The sequence below is a fragment of the Gossypium arboreum genome, chromosome 5 (assembly GCF_025698485.1).
Source record: "Gossypium arboreum isolate Shixiya-1 chromosome 5, ASM2569848v2, whole genome shotgun sequence".
Taxonomy (NCBI): domain Eukaryota; kingdom Viridiplantae; phylum Streptophyta; class Magnoliopsida; order Malvales; family Malvaceae; genus Gossypium; species Gossypium arboreum.
In genome coordinates this window covers 53,080,460-53,085,572 of record NC_069074.1, presented here as the reverse complement: position 1 = coordinate 53,085,572, position 5,113 = coordinate 53,080,460, and the positions used below count along the sequence as shown (strand labels likewise).

Genomic DNA, 5,113 nt, shown 5'->3' with positions numbered 1-5,113 from the left:
CCTTATTCCATCTCATTTTCACCGCTCCATCATTTTTAACTTTTTCAAAAACAGGGTAAAAAAGAAATAAAATCCACCTACCTTTCAATTAAATCAATATATCACGACTTAATTTGATCTTCACCAACTCAACGACAGATCCAGAATTTTCCACTTACAATTTCAAGATTAAGTTCCCTTTTACCTAATTTTTAACTAAAAAATAAAACCAAGGATCTGGAAGTATACAGCAAGAAGCAAATCTCAGAAGATCCATGGAAGACAGTAAAGAACAGATCTATATAAAAACAAAACAGAAGAGTATGAAAATTGGGTAAGGTTTACCGATTTCACTTACAAACTGCAGGAAATGATGAAACAAAAAGGATTGAAGAAAGGTAAGAAAATGGAGAGGAAGTGCTGGAAATCAGTGGAATGGGAGGAATTGGAAAGATTTTTCATTATTAAAATACAGAGAAAATTCAAAATCTTTCCAACTCCTCCATTCCAAAAATTTCCAGAAACGGTCTCTCCTTTTCCTCCTTCAAAACAGTCAGATCTGGCGAAAAAGGGGTAGAGAGACACGGTGAGGAGAAAGAGAAAGTAAAGGAAATAATAGGCATGGGTGGAATCGGCAAGAAAAATAAAAATAAAAAAGACAAGATATATTTTCTTGCCGAATCAACCACAGCCGACGACTTCCTCAAGTTTCCTCTCTTTCCTCCTCCTCTCACTTTTTTCTTTACTCTCTCTGAGAGTCTCTGCTGTGGCGGCTTTCCTTACCTTGGTTTGAGCACATCCATCTTTAACAGGTGTTTATAAACTGTGAGTATAGTTTATTTATTATAATTTTTAAGTGCTGACGAATGCCCTATTGTGACTACTCACTAGTCACCCCATACGTTATGTCATTTATTCCTCTTTTTTCCCTAATTTTTTTACTGGGATTTTCTACCCATTATTTATAAAAATAGGCAGATGGAACAGTGATTGCAGGAATGGCTATCATTATTTTAATGATCGCTATTTAAAAAATATATATATATTTTTAGTGCCGTTTGAGCAATCGCGGCATTAGTATGTATTTTCATTTAAAATACCGTCCAATTTTATATTGTTAGAGTGAAAAAAATTTCTCTTTTAAAATTAAATACTCTTTTATTAGTCGTTTCTATTCAATTTATACCTATCCAGGGGCGAAGTTAGGGGTTGGCATGAGCCCGACCTCTCTAAAATGTAAAATTATATTTTAAGTTTTTAATTTTTTTAAAAAATTTTAAATTAATAAAAATAAAATTACACTTTACTCTCCTAAAATTATAAAATTTAATTTAATAATTTATAAATTATAAAGATATAAACTATAAAAAATTAAAATTTCATCCGACCCCTCTAAAATTTTTTTAGCTTCGCCCCTATACCTATCCCCATTTATTAGTCGTTTCTCTCTCTCTCTCTATCACTTTTATCTTTTGTTTTCTTTTTCTCCCTTCCTCCTTTCCTCTCCTTTTATAACATACCCTCTTTTCAATTTTTTCCTCTCATCTTGTTTTAGTTTTGGGTAACCAAAGGTTTAAAAAAACACACACGATACATTAGGAAGAGAGCTTTCGTGAGAGAGAAAAACCCTAAGTTTTGTTTGCAATTTTTATTTTTTTGTGATTTTTGAAATTCCCTGTTTCATCAGATACTGATTTTGAGGTATGAATCTTTACTTCAATTGTCTTTGTCTTTTACCTTTTCATTTCTATTTTAATTTTAGAATTGTTTTTTTTACTTCTATTTTAGTTGGTTTATTTTATGGTTTTTCCTTTCCAGGTATAGAAATCATTGCTTTGTTCCATGTTTCAAATCTATAGATCTCAGTCTGCTTGTGCTTTTTGTTTGTTTGTGGTCTATTTTGGTGAGAAAGAAAAACCCTAAAACTTGAGTTTTCAACCTTTTTTAATTTTAAAAAATATATATATGTTAAATTAATTTTGATGTTGCCTAACACGTCGGCGATATCATTAAATTTTTTTTTTGTTTCTAGTCTAATTATATAAAATATTGGTATATTTTTTAGGGGTACATGATACCGATGTCGTCGATTGCTCAAGCGACACCTTTTTTTTTAAGTAATCATTTCACTAGTCATTGCTGGCAGTTGAGGGTGGTGCCACTGATTGCTCGGGCAGCACCAGTGGTCCACTGTTCATTTTGTCTAATTTTGTAATGATCAGTCTATATCCCATATCAGTAAATATTTATTTATTTTTATATTATTTGGATTTAAAAAAACCCCATTTATCCAGGTCACACATTTGTTTTTATCTTTTTTGATACAAATTATCAAGGCTTCTGCTGCCAGCTACAAAAAAACCTCGCTTTCAAGATTTTTTACTCTGATAATACAAAAAAAAAAGATAAATACCAAAATGGTATCCCCATGGCATTATTTACCAAAATGGGGTAAAATAAACAGTATCAATGAGTGGTGCTTGAAAGGGTGGCGGCACCACCCATTTTTTTCCCTACCAACAGCCGACCATCATTAGGCAATAATTGGATTAAAAAAAACATATTTTAATGGTGGAGGGTAGGAATATGGCGGCACCAGTATTTAGGTTGAAAAAAAATTCAAGCACAATATAAGCCATATACAGGCTAAAAAAAATAATTTTAAGGGGAGGAGGGCTTTTGTTAGGTGGCACCTATAGGAGGAGTGCTTTTGTCATGCGACACCACTGTTGGCAGTTTAGTTTTGTAGATTTTGTGTTGGAAGAAAGAAAGCAGTAGGTATGTTCTGTTTTTTTTTATATATTATTTATTTGTTTGTTATTTACTTAACTAGTATAAAGAAAATTGTTATATACCGAAATGGTATGACAAAAATATGTGATATTTTTAATTTTTATTTATTTATTTATTTATTACTTAGTTAAGATTAAAAATCTTTTATAGTTTTTAGGGCTTTTATGCAATTATAATTTGTTTGATATTTTAACATTAATTTTTACATTTTAATATTTTACGTGTTGAAAATTTATCATTTAGTATCATTTTAATGATTTAGTGATTGCATGTTGAATTTTTGGTATGTTTAATAAAATAATAATTTTATTTTTTAATTATAATATTTTTTGAATAAAATAGTTTAGAATATTTTTGGTATGTGTAGGAAAAAAAAGTTTAAGTGATATTATTGTTTTTGCATGCTTTTGTATTTATTATTGTGATATTATTTTTTCATTATTGCGATTTGTATGCTTTTGTATTATATTTATGTGTTTTGTAAATGAGTGAAAATGTTTAAACTTTAATTTTATATGTTAAAAATGTATTTTCGTTATTTGTATATTGTTTATTTGTTAGAGCAATGATTAAATTTTTTTTTGAAGCTGCAGATATCCAAATGGGATATTTGATTAGATAAAATAATCACACAATAAATACGATTAATGTACTGGTAATAAAATTGTTATTTGTTATTCATAGATCCTCTTATAAAGTTGTACGTCATTTTTTTATTTAATTGGGATATATTAACTAATGGGATAATTTAATATGGTCAGGGTTAGTACCACGTATTGAGGGCTCGAGTCAATGGTTTGGGCTATCGGCTAGATGAACGTCTTATGCCATACTTGGAGGCATTCGGATTCGGATCAGTGGCATTGATCTGCATGTTCGATTTGAGATGCGACTTGATATTCGCTTTGGTCGAGCGGTGGTGTCCGGAGACCTGCACATTTCATTTTCCGTGTGGGGAGTGCACCATCACTTTGGAAGATGTTGCACTGCAACTCGGGCTCCCAATCGACAATAGTGCAGTCACAAGTCTAGGTACAGTGTTTTAACCGACATCACTTTGCTATCACTTACTAGGATGCTCGTTCAGTGATGGTGGAGATAAATTTACGAGTTTGAAATTTTCATGGTTGAAGGGAAATTTCAAAACTTTACTAAGTACTGCCACTGAACGGGAGATGATGTGTGCCGCTTGAGTATGTGTGATGCATCTGATAGGGGGTGTGCTCATGCTTGATGGTTCACTTGATGTACTTGCCTCTATTATTTGATTTGACAGTTGCCTGTTCGTACAGTTAAGGCTCAACAGTATTAGCAACATAGTATCGTGAGCTTTGTTAGGCGAAAAAAGCACGGTACCATGGACATAGGTGGGTGCCTGATATTGCTGCAGTCCTAGGCACTATAAAGGATTCCATTTTTGGCATCAGTTAGTCACTAAACACATCTTCCCACTTGTAAATAGGTGATAAAATTTAAGCATTACATCAAGAATTTTACTTTTTTATTAAAATTTATTCTAACAAGTTTAATTTTTTTAGTAGATAGAGTATTTCTTTGGGTATTGCGAGGTCATATATGCTTTTGATTTATCGATAGACGATTGAGACACGTCAGGGAGGGGGTAATTTTTTTCTAATATTCATGATATGTAATTACTTTATTTATATTATCTGACTCGTGTTACTATAACCATGTTTTTAATTGTACAATTTGTCTGGATGTCACATTCTGCCCCGGACATTGTGACTGTTATTCCTCTGTTTGCTCATATCCACTCATGTTTGTAGTACATTAACGCACCTCTGCTAAATTTTTTCATAGTCGAGTGGCTGATCGAGTTCTGCGACAATTCGAGTGTAAATAAGATATTCTGAATGTTCCAAAGATTAGATGATGTCCATATAATTAACAAAAGGGGCAAATAAACAAAGAATTGGGCATTAAAGCATCAACAATATCTTATATTGTCGGACGGCCGGATGGAGCGGAGACCTTGAATGGATTTTGATTTGATCTGCGGCCCTCGATAGAGTACCAACGGTGATACATCTAGAATGGAAAACCATATTTAGTAGGCAATCAATGCTAGACCTTCCACACATGCAATGACGAGGGCACCAACACCACCGCCTGACACATCCACCTCTTGCACCTCAACCCGAGCCCGAGCTCAACCCCGAGTAGTTTTATACACAATCTAAAGTTAGTTCTTATCATCTGGATTTGGGGATAGATAATTGTTTTTCGAGCTCACCAGGTTATACATATCAATTAGAGATTTTTGGTTCCATTTTTGATCATTCGGATCCGAGATCATCGATGATGTTTGATATCTTCAACC

The 5,113-nt window shown here is 32.6% G+C and overlaps 1 long non-coding RNA gene across 1 annotated transcript; it reads left to right on the top strand.

Annotated features, from left to right (window-relative positions):
• Positions 1-3,548: 3,548 nt before the first annotated feature.
• Positions 3,549-4,473, top strand: LOC128292836 (uncharacterized). Its single transcript, XR_008282784.1, has 2 exons — positions 3,549-3,804; positions 4,049-4,473. It is a non-coding gene; the product is annotated as an uncharacterized LOC128292836 (long non-coding RNA).
• Positions 4,474-5,113: the final 640 nt, after the last annotated feature.